This window comes from Hipposideros armiger, unplaced genomic scaffold (genome assembly GCF_001890085.2).
Source record: "Hipposideros armiger isolate ML-2016 unplaced genomic scaffold, ASM189008v1 scaffold_27, whole genome shotgun sequence".
Classification (NCBI taxonomy): Eukaryota; Metazoa; Chordata; class Mammalia; order Chiroptera; family Hipposideridae; genus Hipposideros; species Hipposideros armiger.
In genome coordinates, this window is record NW_017731377.1 from 2,186,687 (window position 1) to 2,201,493 (window position 14,807).

Genomic DNA, 14,807 nt, shown 5'->3' on the forward strand with positions numbered 1-14,807 from the left:
CCCCCCACCCCAGCCCCGCACCAGGCCCCTCAGTCTTGAGCGATGACAGAAGCACAAATAGATTCCTTTAATAGTGTGTGGCAGAGCCAGGGTAGAAGTTTGCCCAAGGTATTCTGGGAACCCAGAGGAGAGATGTTCAGTTGATTCCCACATGGAAGAGTGAGGCTGTTATCAACAGTTATACAAACCCCAGTGAAGCTCCCATGTGGGCTTTAAGAATATAATACAGACTCAGGATGGGGAACAAAAGACTCCTAAATTCTCCACAGAGTCAGCCCCATTTTCTACCTCCCACTTGTGTGTCAAAGGAGTTGTGTAGCCAGCACAGGGCTAGGACACAGCTCTGGGGATCTGATGAGTGAAATAAGTGCTTTGCTTCTGTGGCCCAGTGCCTGCTATAAGACAGACCCTGAAGGGGAGGCGTGATCAAAGTGTTGCCTGTCTTTCAGAAGCTTGCGGTCTAGTGGAGAGGATTCGTTCCTGAGGGATGCTGTGACAAATTACCACGAGATAGAGGGATTAAAGTAACAGAAATTTATTCTCCCACAGTCCTGGAGGCTAAAAGTCCAAAATCATGGTGTCAGTAGGGCCATGCTCCCTCTGAGACTCGGCAGAATCCTTCGTTTTTTTTCTTTTTTTTAGATTTTTTTTATTGGGGAATTGGGGGGATGGGAACAGTGCTGGGGAATTGGGGGAAGGGGAACAGACAAGTTGTTGTCGTTTTTTGTTCTTCAGTCTAGTTGTGGAGGACGTTGCTTCACTGGCCCAAGTTGGCACCATCATTGCGCTCTTCCCGGGCGAGGCAGATCAGTCGCCGGCTTCTGGACGGCCGCTCACTGCGGCTGCTGGCCGCTCACGCTGGCTGCTGGCCGCTCACGCTGGCTGCTGGCCGCTCACGCTGGCTGCTGGCTACACACGGTAGCCCATGGCAACCCACTGCCACAGGGACTGCAGCCTACGCCATCGCCGGCGACTCACGGCAGCCCAGCTCCAGGTTGAGCTGTTGTTCAGCATCTTAGCTGTGGAGGGCAGTGTCACTGGCCCTCATATGTGGGATCCGAACCGGGGCCCTCTGGCGTCCCAAGCCAGCTCTTAACCATCGCGCCACTCGGCCGACCCTCGGCAGAATCCTTCTTGCCCCTTCTTAGCTTCTAGTGGCTGGAGATCTTTGGCGTTCCTTGGTGTATAGCTGCATAACTCCAATCTGCCTCCATTGCTCTTCCCTTGTGTCTTCACATCCTCTTCCTATGAGGACATTAGGCATATTGGATCAAGGGCCCACCCTAATCCAGTATGACCTCATCTTAACTAATTGTATCTGCAATAACCCTATTTCCAAAGAAAGTCACATTCTGTGGTACTGGGGGTCAGGACCTCAACATTATCTTTTTGGGGAACACATTTCAACCCATAACAAGGAAATAAGATGAATGCACAAATGAGAGGGCATATCAGCGTTCCTCCAGAGCCCTCTGTGCCAGTTCCCTCTTTGTGCCCTGTTGACCTTTAACAAAGAGAGGGCCAGATATTTCTCCAGCAAAATGGATTTATTTGGAAACAACAAAGAATTGCAATTCAAGACATGTGGTCTCATAGGAACCACATGAAACTCCAGAGAACCAAAGAAGAGGAAGCTCTTTTATGGACTTGGGAGGAGCTGTTGTAAACAAAGAGTCTATTTGAGGAAACTAAGTATAGTGACTTTTCATTGCCTGAGTTATGGCAGTCTCCCATTGGCTGGGCTGTTACTGGGCAAGGAAAATTCTTTTCTTCCTCCTGCAGAGGTAGTCAAATAACATCTCTGGATGCAAGGTATGTTTCTTCCTGTTGGGGTCAGTAGTGTGTATTGAGTGACATGTATGAGAGTTCTTTCTTCTAGCCTTACAATTCATTTTTAAATGAGATTTCCATTTACTAATTTTCACAGCCCCGTCTCCGGGCTCTGTGTGCCCACAGGTGCTCTGCCTACATTTGCAGAGCTCCCTGCCCGGGAGTTCACTTATTACCTATTCCAGACATTTGAAAGTAAAACCTTCTGACTCTGTGTGTCTCCTTTTAAAGGAATGTAAAGCATCCGCAAGCAGGCAGGAACGCCCTTTTTTCTTAACTCAGGAGATTTGCGTGTATTTCTAAAACCACACTTGGGTGATTGTCAGAGAGTCCTGAAGTTCCACCTGACTTAAGCCTACTGGGATGGCTGGAGTTGAGTGAGGCTGAACTGTCTCCACCCACCCCTGCTCCTATCTGTATAGAGGCTGTGAGTTGCTGCAGCTTTGGTGGTCTGGAGCCCAGATACCTGCTGGTGAGGGGAGCAAGTGCTACAGCTCTAAAACCCAGTGCTATCTTGCTTGGGCTTGGGATGGCTGGGCAGCCTTCTCTCGCTCTCTGTCTGAGCTTGGGGGCAGACAATGTCCTTTCTCACCATCTCTAGATTCTGATTCCTGGAATGCAGACCGAGCCTCTCTGGAGGTGCTCTCTCCCTCCCCATGCTACTGACACCGGGCAAGTGTGCTCTCAGTTTCTGGAAAGGCCACCCACATAGCTGCTTGGTCCCAAGCTTCTGCTGTCCCAAGCCACATGCCACTCAGGACACCACAAACAGGAAGCAGAGAGCAGCAGCGTATGGACATCTCAGGTAAGAGGGTGGCCAAGGGAGGTACAGAAAGAGCCTCAGTTTCTAGGAACCAGGAGACCACAGCATATTGGAGGGAAATCCTGTACCTTATATGAGAAAAGGTTTTCAGCATTGATGCTGACTATACTTGCAATAAAGTAAGGAGAAGACAAACAAAAGTGTGCTGACTGGAAAAATAATCGTACTCATGGCCATTTATGCTAGTATCATTCCAGTTACAACAAAACTCCCATACAGCATAATAATATTTATGTCTATTTTAAGCGCTTTGGATTAACATGACTTATACTTAACTTTCTCTCTCTCTCTCTCTCCCTCCCTCCATATATATATACATATATATATATATATATATGTATATATATATATATATATACATATATATATATATAAACTATATATATATATATTTCTCAGTTTTCTGTTGCTATTCAATGTTTTCCCTAGGTACATTGAAGTATAATTTATATACAATGATACTCCCCAAAATTATAGAGCACTTTCATCATCCAAAAAATGTTTCCTCCTGCGCCTTTGTAGTCAAGCCCTTTCCCAAGCCCTATCCAAAGGCTACCATGATCTGCTCTCCGTCACAATAGTTTGCCTTTTCCAGAACTTCGTATCATTAAAATCATACAGTATTTAATCTTTGTATTTCCATTTATTTAGTTGGGAGTTTTTGAGTCTCAAATATTGTTCTATTGTTCAATAGAACAATACTCATCCATGTTTTATGATGTAATCTTTTTTTCCCTTTTTATTGCTAAGTAGTAATCCATTTTATGGATCTATCACGGTGTATTTAATCCATTTATGAGTTAATGATATTTGGGTTCTTTCTAGTTGGGGATCACTATGAGTAATGCAGATATATACATTCAAGTACAAATCATTGTGTGCGCATAGGTTTTCGTTTCTGTTGGGTAAATACAAGGCTGACTCCACAGGGGTGCAGCACCTGCACCTGCATGGGCCCCTGCACTCAGAAGGGCCCTGCACTTGGTTTAATGTTCTGCTTTGCTGCCTTGAGCAGCTGTACCGTTTTGCATATCCACCAGCAGTGTACTAGAGTTCCCATTGCTCTGCAACGTCATCAGTTTCTGTTGCATTCTACCATAGTTCTTTCTTCAAACCTTTAAAACTAGAGGGGAGATAGTAAATTGCAAAGGTCTTAACGCTTATCCATGAACAACCTCGCCCACCCCCACCCCCACCATATCTCATTTGGACTTTGGCTTCCATGAGTGAATAAGAACCTAAATGCATGGGTAGGGATAGGAACAGTAGAATTCAGAAAATCATGAAGTTATACAGTTGTGGTCATCTCTTTGTTCTCAAGCTGATGTCATGTTGTCTAATAGCTACAGTCGTACAATGGGAATTTAGGCATTGGAATGTTTTCTAAGCAAATAGAGTCAAACCGTTTTTTATCAGTGACCCATCACTCTGAGAAAAGCTATCTGAGTTCTCCTGTAAGAATCTTATAAAGTGTGTTTGCCATGAGACTTGTTTCCTTTTAATTTAATAAATAAATAGAGTTAAGAAGATAGCCTCCTTTCAAGTACAATTTCTCCAACAATGTAGCTGGCTTCCAGCTATGCTACTATATTCTTTGTGACAGAGCCATAGTCGCTGCAATAAAGACTTCCTGAAATCCACATACTTCACATACAAAGCTTTACCCTTACCTAAACGTCAGCTACCCTGCTCTAGAAGACTATTAGCTTGATCTGACAGGCTGTGCTCCTCAAAAAACCACATTTGCTGCAGTTGCACTATGATTTTGTAGCTATTTCCATAAAGCAGCCAAAATATAATTTATAAGATGAGCCATTTCTTCTTAACAAAAGACGACCACTACATTTTCTTCTATTTTCTGTGATTTCTTAAAATACCATAATAGAAATATTTCAGTTCCATAAGTGTCCTGGTAAATGTGACACTCTGGCTTGTGCTTTGGGGCACATTTTAAGTGCTGCAAGCCATTGTAAAATAATAATAAATGAACTTAAGAAATAGGAACATTTACTTAAAGAAAAATGTTAGAATTCACTGAGGCAGGAAAAAAAAAAGACTTGAATAAATGAAGGGACCTATCACCTTCACGGATAAAAAGACTAGATGTCTGTGTTCATCAGTTTATGACATAGATATAAAAAGATTCCAGTTAAAACCCCCAAGGATTTTTTTGGGAAAATTGACAAATGCATCCAAAAATCTATCAACAAAAATGAATACTAAGAAGAACCAAAATAATTTTGAAAAAGAATATTAACAAAGGAATTCTTGCCTTATTAGAAGACCAAAAAAAAAAATAGAGAAAGTGCTTGGTCTCATTGAGAAATCTATATTTTTTGTTTATTGGCTACCCAGGATTTGGTAAAGACAATAATCAATGTTTGAGTAGAAATGTAGTGAAATGGGTATGTATATATGTTTTATTTTGAACAGTTCGATAATGGAAAATTGAACTCTAGCCTATTCTGGTTGGGCTGAAGTTTTTTTTTAGTTTTTTTTTTTAAGATTTTATTGGGGAATTGGGGGAGGGGAACAGACAAGTTGCTGTTGTTTTTGTTCTTCAGTCTAGTTGTGGAGGATGTTGCTTCACTGGCCCAAGCTGGCACCATCATTGCGCTCTTCCCGGGCGAGGCAGATCAGTCGCTGGCTTCTGGACGCCGCTCACTGCGGCTGCTGGCCGCTCACACTTATTTTTATATTAACTGCTGGCCACACATGGTAGCCCATGGCAACCCACTGCCACAGGGGCTGCAGCCTACGCGGTCGCTGGCAACTCACGGCAGCCCAGCTCCAGGTTGAGCTGTTGTTCAGCATCTTAGCTGTGGAGGGCAGTGTCACTGGCTCTCATATGTGGGATCCAAACCGGGGCCCTCTGGCATCCCAAGCCAGTTCTTAATCAATGCGCCACTCGGCCGGCCCTGAAGTTTTTTTCTGTAAGAGTCAAATTCATTCCAATATTATCCCTGTGTGGACGTCATGCTTCCCTTTAAGATATCCCTACTGATTGCCTGAAAGTGACATGGAGCTTTTAATATTAATAAAGAGGGCTAAGTATATTCCCATTAGTGCACTCCTTACAATGGTAGGATGTTCCAATTGGTTCCAAGAGCACACAGGTCCTGAGAGCATTTGAATGACAGAAAAATAAGTGTATTATTGATACTTAGATTAAAAGACAAACTTAGTGAACCACTAGAACTGAGTCCAATAAGCATTTTTCATAATTTCTGGCTTCTTATTTTTATATTAACTGGAATGAATTTCTTCTAAAACATAATAGGAAGGAAGATGAGATGGGAAAAAATGGACTTATTGATGGAAGGAGAAACAATTCCTCCCCCTAAAAAATTAAGTAGCTTTTTAATTTAAAGCTCCAGTAGATAAATAATGTTGATATTTCTCCAGAGTGACCTTGGGACCAGTGCTGGTTGGGGCCAAGGTTTAAAGCTCCAATCAAGGCTGAAGATAAGGAGTAACAGCTTGCCCTGGACAAGAATGACTCAGCATTATGACTTCAGTTATAGGCTATTAAGGCAGCTTAGTCACACATTTGGTAGGAACACTTATTTTTGGAGCTACCCATAACATCTTCATGAAACCAGGTCTTTACCTCCCTTGGGGTCTCCCACCTACCCTACCTTAACCTCATTCCCAGACACTGGCCTGTAGAAAATGCTAGGCTGGCTTCTTCCTATTCATCCTGACCGATCTGTATATTCTCATGTATCTAAGAATGTATATTTCATTCATATAACGTTTATTCAACACATCTCTTTTGAGTGTGGGTATTGTAATATCTTGGTGAGGAATAATCTAATCGTTTCCCATAGCACTGATGCTGATCAGTTACAAATTGATGTCTCCAGCTCTGGTGTCTCAGACGTGTATATCCTGCTCCTGTGGAACATCAGTTTATCAGCCAGAAATCTGGGAATCATCCTAAGCTCCTCTATATATCTAATCTCTTACATCCAGGTCACAATGACCTGTGTATTCTACCCGCCAAGTAGTTCTCAAATCCGTCCTCACAGCTCCATCTTTATTGCCATTAACTTCACCTGGAAACCCTCATAAGGTTTTGCTTGGAATATACTAACAGCTACCTCACTGGCCTTCTAACTCTTGTCATGTGTCCTTTCAACCTAATACCAATCTCGTTTCCAGGATGGTCTCCCTAAAATTCAAATGATTGTATCATTGTATCATTGTATCATTGCTCTATTTAGAATCCTTCAGTGACCCCATTATCAGCGGGCAAAAGGCCCATCTGAGCATGTGCGTTTGCCACCCTCGGGGGTGGGCACTTGCTTACTTCCCAGGCTTCAGCTTTCAACATTCCCTGTTGCAACGTCCTTTCTGGCCATACTGAATTGCGTGCAGGTCCCCAAATAAGCCTTGTATTTGTATACATTGCACTGCTACCGCTGTACATCCCCATCAAATGGAATGGCCTTCCTTGCCCCTGTATCTATCTGGTGAATTCTTATCCACTCTTACACATTGAGCTTAAACTTGACAGCTTCTCAGGAATGCTCTCAGACCTTCCAAGGCAGAAGGTGCTCCAGTAACACATTGTGGTTCAGGGGTAACGAGACAGAGCTAGAGGGGACACACTTGCAGCCTGGCAAGCAGACACTGACTCCTCTTTGCTGTCCTGATTCCTCCAAAACCTGGAGGTGGAGGTGCTGTTTGGCCCAGTTAGATGGGCACCTGAGAGCTTATCTACTGACCCTAGGGTCCCTGGGTCTCCTGTTGTGATCCAACCTGGGGTAACATAGCCTTCAGGGTGATGGATTACACAAAGATATGGATATTCTTGGCTTCTGCAGAAGGTAGGATACGAATGTACACAGTTCCCTTACAACTCTGCTGTCTTGTTAATTGTTATTTTGAGCTGATTCCAAAAAAATGTTTTTATTTTATTTTCTGGTATTTTGCATATTTTAGGAGGGAATAGCATCCATTCCCTGGTGTTCAGTGTGGGATAAAGGAGCCCCAGTCCAGGTTTTTCCCACTTCCACATCAGCATGTCCATTGCATTGGTTTGTATAGTTTAGGCACACTGCTTAGCACATAGTAGGTGTTCAATAAAGCTTGTCTTCATATATGATTATTATAAAATAATATAGTTTCCCTTACTCCATCACCTTTACCTTGTTGCTCTTGATATTAAAGTGGTCCTGAGGTTAGAATCATGATTTCTCTTGGATTTTTAACATATACGCATTACTTAGGTTATCACTTCATCATAACACATCTTGTAAGAGACCCAGGAAGAAAATGACAGTCCTGCTGTGTGTTGAGGCATGCAGGATAATTCTGTTTGGCCATTAGTTGATGTTGTAGTTGCAAGTGAAAGCCACCAGATGGCTTAAGGAAATGAATTTATTTCCAATCAAGATTTTAGCTTAGAAATCTGGGACCAAATAAAAAAAGCATGATTGGAGGGAGATCAAAGGTTCTCTGCAGTGAACTGCAAATAATCAACAAAACCCCACTTATCAGTATTACCTAATTTCAGGAATGGGTTTGTAGAGGTTGTGCAGCCTTTAAAGTGAAAAACTAAACTGTGTATCATCCTTCCAGTGTCTACATGCTTTAATAATTACAGAATAATTACTGAAATTCAATTCAATTCCACAAATATTTATTGAGTGCCTAAGTCCCAATTAAACCGTATGAGAGGATTACTGAGGCATATGCCACACGAAGCACAGCTTACTAAACATGGAAAATGCCCGATAGACTAGAAGCAAAGATGGATGTCTTTTTCTCTTTGTGTGTACTAGTGCTGGTTACTGTTTCAAGGAGAAATGCTGGTGGAAAAATAAGTGTGACCTACAAAATGTTTGCATATTATCTGCAGGCAGAATAGGTAATAAACCAAACTGAAACAAAGCAAAAATCTAAATGACTATAGTATTTATAAATCAAAATGTATTTCATATGGCATTTGTATAAGAAAACCAGAGTCGAAATTGTTAGATTAGGTTAAAACATTTTAGTGAGGCAATTTAAAGATAAACCTGTATATAAAAATATCTACCATTGGTAGAAAAATTCAAGTGGTCCTTTTTTTTTTCTAGGTGCTCTGTACTATGAGTTTTTCAAACAAGCACATGTTTATTTATAATTTTGGAATGTAAAGAATGAAATATAAACCTCGCTAAAGATAATTTCATTTATTTATTTGACAAATACACTATGGGGTAGGCACTGTGAAGGAAGTATAGCTGAAAGAGTCATGAATCTGAGATTCTAATTTCTATTTATTTACATTAAGATAGTAAACTTTGCTAACCTTTCTAGACTACTAAAAATTATGTCAATCTGCAATGCCTGCTTTTTAATATATACGTTAAATATATACTAAATAAATATTAAAATATAATTTTTAAAATGCCTGTTTAAAAAATACATATTAAAAGGGCCCTTCAGAAATATTCAGTATCAAATCATTTTAAAACTTTTGAACAAAAGCTGAAGTACTTATAAAGGAATTCAGCAGAGATTTCTGATGGCATAACACATCTTACAGTTATTGGTTAGCAATTTAAGACTATTTATTTGCTAATGAGAATTTAGTAAAAGAAAACCAATTAATAAGGAACCAGCTTCTTTTCAAACATAACCTAAAATTGAACAATTAATTTTTAAAATCACTAATTTCTTCTGAAGAAGCAGAAAGGACATTTTCTTTCTTTGTTAAAGCAGACATTTTATCTTTCTGTTCAAGCTGTGTATGAATAAACCAAGGGAGATTAAAAATCTAATTTAATGAGATAACCCAGTATCTGAGATTAAAACAATTGGTCAAAAAAATTTACTTACTTTTTCTTTTTATCAACCTGCCATCCATCTTTGCACTAATCATTTTTTTGTTAAACTGTACTTTCTGTTTACCAAAGCAATACATGTACACTCTAGAAAATTTTAAAATAGAAAAGTATAAAGGAAAAATAGAAAATATCCACAGTCCTATTACAGACAGAAAAAACACTATTGGCGTTTGGGTTATTTTATTTCATTCTTTTTCCAGAACTACACATGACAGATGTGTAACTGGATATTGAGGGAAATCAGCCTGTTTTCCCTGGAGTTGGCAGAAAGGACCCAAAGCTTAGGACAGAGAATCATCAAGGGCCCCGTGGTCGAAAGAGATCTTCAAACAGCTGGGATTTAACTGCTCCTCCAGAGTTTATTAAGAAGTGGCCAAACTTCTCCAGTATATGTAAGCAAAAGACTGATGGAGGTGGAGAGAGAGGGCATCAGAGTCTAGAATGGTTTGTCCCATGGGGAGGCCTCCACTATGTCTCTCTTTAAAGTTGAAGGGACTAGTGGCATTTTTCCCCTGGGGAAATGCTGCTAACACCCTGTCCTCGTAGATCTGTTCTGTACTTTTCCTCGCAGGGTAAAGAAGGAAGGAGAGGTCAGGCAGGGTTGATTTCCCAATTCTTACTAAATTAAAGTGTCATGTATTATCTGACTTTTCAGGGAGTATGTTTTTCTTCCTTAGTATTTTTTGTTTTGTTTCATTTTTGTGTTTTTAGTAGCCCTGGCACATGCATGATTTTATGAAAGAAAATTAATTGACAAAATAACTTGGCCCTGAAGTTTATAGAAAGCTTTCAGTATGTAATTAGGCTCATTTTATCAGTCATATATATACACTTTAATATTATGGTGAAGCTTAGAAATCAAGTGGTGACACCATTTTATAAATTCTCCTGGAGAAACACCTCTTCTTTGCAGAGCACTAGTTCCCCAAATCCTAGATCCTTCCCCGGTCCATGTAGGTGTTTCTAAAATCCCACGCCCAGGTTCATCCAAGGGTGGGCAGAAGGAAGAGGACATTTGGCTCTCTCTCTCATTTCTTAAGTCCTGTCTTTCACCTTTTCTAGTCTGCCTGGGGGAGATGTGGCTTGAAACAGTGTGTGGTTAGGAAAGCAGAGAGGGAGAACAAGAATAACCCATGGGGGAAAAGAACAAAAGCTATAATACTTGTTAAGGGCTGATTTCTAGGAAACAGGGGTGCTAATAGCTGTGCGTGAGGGAGAAAGGGAACTTCTATTGATGGAATGCCAATTCTGTGCCTGAGGCTATGAAACATTACCTCAGTGAGTTCCACACTTGCATTTCAAGGGCCAGCAGAATTGGACCCAGCATTTTGGGAGCCAGCATAAGTTGTCCATTTTCCGATTTTGCCAAAGAAGGGCCTCAGAGGAATGGAATCTGCTATCTGTCATCATCACAGATGAGAAGGAAGGACATTTTGGCACCAGAGCAGTCAGAAGTATATTATTTTAGAATAAAGGATAGCTTTTCAAACTGAATGTATTTAGCATTATGAAAAACTTATTGCACTATCTTTTCTCTTCATTTTGCCATTTTGTTACAGACTGGTACCTTACAGTATTTCATTTGTTTACATAATATCCTAGGAAGTAAGAAGCATCCCTGACTTGTAGCTGGGGGTAAATACCCCTCTGTATGTGTTGATAGATCACAGGTAATGAGGCCAAAATTTAAGCAACATGACTCCGACATACAAAAAATGTTAATTGCCCTATTTTCTACAACCAATCTCATCTTGCTCTCATCATTACTACTGATGGAAGAAAACACTTGTTCTTGTCAAATAAAAATGGCTTTTTTTTATGGCTTCAGTATTAAATAGCCTATTTGGGTAACGGCTTAGTCTTTTGAGATTCTCTCTAGGGTCTTCCCTACTCCTGTCTTTATTTTCGAGATGGTTGCTGGATACTGGGAGAGCTTACGTGTCCTCCTGGTCTTGTGGCTTCCATTGAGGTATGTTTCAGCCTTGACCTCTGTCCTCAGTGGATCTGCTTTGGTTGGTGAGGCTTAGACTCCCGGACACAGAGTTCTTACACTGCTATGACACAACTGCTCCCTCTCCAACATTTGGGCATCATGGAGGACTTCGTTGTTGCAACTGGTCATAAGGGCTCAGTCCTTGTGTCTCCTTGTTCCAACTCCAGGCTTAACTGGGGCCACTGGTTCAGTCCTTCCATATCCCAGCCCCCTTGAGAGACCTGGCAATGTTCTCCTGCTTTCTTCACCCTCAACAAGATGTGCAGGGTCCTGGGGGGCTGCCCACAGGCACACCAGCCTTTTCTGTGCTCTCAGCCGCTGTTCCTCCTCTCACACACACCACAATGCAGGCACTGACAAATGCAGGAGTTTTCTGAAAGGTTAATAGTCTCGTTGACCATGGCCTTTAAACTTTTTTTTTTGACCAGAAGCCACATTAAGAAATATACTGTATGTCTAGAAATATATTTTAGTAAGTAAAAGTACACACATGTGAGTAAAATAAGCAAAAATTTCCCCAAATTATGTTTATCCTTACTACTTGTAGATGTACTCTGATATCTTCTACTCTGCTCTAATTCATTTAAAAAACATTGTTGATCCAATCAACTAGCCTGATTTCTTTATGTACCAGTGGGTCTTAGGATGTACCACAGGAAATGAAGTGCTAGCTCCCAAATCTTCAGAGTCTTCCCCAGTCCATACGGATGTTTCTAAGATTCCATTACCAAGTTCACCTCTGGATGGGAGAGTGAGATAAGGATGTTTGATCTCTTCTCTCATCTCTTAGGTCATGTCCTTTGCTCATTCTAATCTACGGTTTGTTTTAAGGTCAGTCCTCCATACTTTGGTTCTATGTACATCAAGGATATTGGCCTGGAATTTTCTTTTTTGTGATGTCCTTGTCTGGTTTTGGTATCAGGGTAATGTTGGCCTTGTAAAACATGTTTGGTAGCATTCCTTCCTTTTCAATTTTTTGGAAGAGTTTGAGAAAAACTGGTATTAAATCTTCTTTGAATGTTAGGAAGAATTCACCAGGGAAACGGTCTGGTCCTGGACTTTAGTTTGTTCAGAAATTTGTGATTACTGATTCAATTTCCTTATTAGTAATTGGTCTACTCAGGTTTTCCTTTTCTTCCTTATTTGGTCTTTGAAGACTATACATTTCTAAATTTATCCATTTCTTCTAGGTCATCCAATTTGTTGGCATATAATTATAGTATTCTCTTATGATCCTTTGTGTTTCTGTGGTATCGGTTGTGATATCTCCTCTTTCATTTCTGATTTTATTTTTGAGCCCTCCCTCTTTTTTCTTGGTTAGTCTAGCTAAAGGTTTGTATATTTTGTTTCTCTTTTCAAAGAACCAGCTTTTTTTTCATTGATCTTTTTGTGTTTTTGGCTTCTATTTTATTTATTTCTGTTCTGATCTTTAATGTTTCCTTCCTTCTACTAACTTGGGGCTCCATTTGTTTGAGATTTTTCTTGTTTTTTGAGGTAAGCTTGTGAAACACAATCGATTTTTTGTGTATAGATCTTGCATCCTGCAATGTTGCAAAACCAATGTAGTTCTAGTAGCTTTTCTATAGATGCCATAGTATTAACCTAAATTATGTGGCATTAGTTTCACTGGCAGCCAGCAGACAAGGACACAGATATTGCAGGCTGGGAAACCAGCAATTTTTTTTTTATGCCGCCACAAAACATCTGATAATATTGTCAACCTAGTTCCTTGAAAGGCAGACCACATGCTCTTTGAATCTGTAGCTTTAGGGAAATGACCAGAAAGATGAGTCTCTGCCCAATCACAGAATATTAGCTGTTGCCTGTCTCCTTTAGTAAAGTCTTTGAGAAAGATGAACTCAGGTAAAAAGCTAGCCATTTTGTTAACAGAGATGGAAGAAAATAAAGCTCTGCTAAGATTGAAGATCTCTGTCTGCTGTCTACAATACAAATTGACTGAGAGTGGTTATTTAGGGCCTTCTAGTTTTGATAAAGCCAAAAGCTATTATACTCCCCATAGCAGAAGATAAAACTGTGACCCAAAGCCCTTCTCAAGGGCTATTAGCAAAGTGTTGTTTGCCAGATGACATGCAGTAAAGATCGTATTAAGGGGACTGCCTCCCAACCAAAACTGCTGTTTTTGCTGGCTGCAAGGGCACTGCCATTAAGTTAATAGATACAAGATAGATGCGACAAGCATAGAGCTTAGTAAATAAAAATGAAGAGTAGTTAGGCAGAAGATATATGACTTGTTGAGATCTTTAGCTGTGATTATTTGTAGAAGGAATTGTAAAAGGAACAAACAGGACAGAGATCTATTCAGTATCTTTTAAAATTGAATTGACAGAGAAGCTACAAGTCTAGTTTGCAAATGCCTGTGTGTATTTGACTTTCAAACCTGCACCAGTAAGGAACTGGGCACAAAAAGACATGCAGCCTCCTAGGAGGGCATCCTCTTCCATTTACCCTTCAGATGGAATCACAGAGGATCATGGTTACGAGCCTCCCAGTGGATAAAGCCAGTACCTTCAGATACAACAAACAAGGGAGTTCTTTCTAGAGAGCAGAACTGGGGTCTCACCAAGAATTTACTTCACCACCTGGGCACTCTTTGAAGGTTCCCCTTTGCAACATTTGGTTAGACTGTGGGCCATGACTACTCTTCTTCTCCCTTTCTTTTTCCAAATTGGTTTTCAAATTCCTGCTTCATCATTGTATACCAAGTGTGTGGGGAAGGGCATGGGAGAGGGGAACAGACACCTCATTTGTTAGTTTCTAGGTCACTGGATCACGCAGAGTTCCATCCAGACTTACACAAGACTGCACGCCATCTTCAGAACACGCACTTCGAAATGCTTGGCACTTTGGCTTCTTTCCCTTTGGAATAGGGTATGTTCTGTGTGTCAGAAGTAAGGTCCATGTGGGGGGCCAGAAGAGTGGATTGTGGGTATTCTCACCTTGTTCCTTTGTTACTGCAACTGCCAAGTATTAGCTGGCTCTCTGGTTGCCCAGCTGGAGAACTTCCTCTCTCCCCTTCCCAACAGTTAGATGTGGTCATGTCTCTAATCAGGTCAAGGAAATGAGTAGAAATAATGTATGCTCTGTCTGGGACACGCTCTTAGAGCAGTACTGAGATGTGCACCTCTCCCATTTCTGCCTTTTTGCTGGGCTAAGATATGGAGGCGATGGCAGGTTCTGGGATGGAGGCCATGTTAGGAGCATAGAAGTGTTGCCCTACCAGTCCTGGACTACCTGCTTCTGGACCAATACACGAGAAAACAAAACAAAATTGTCTTGTTTGAGATACAGTAACCTTGGGTTT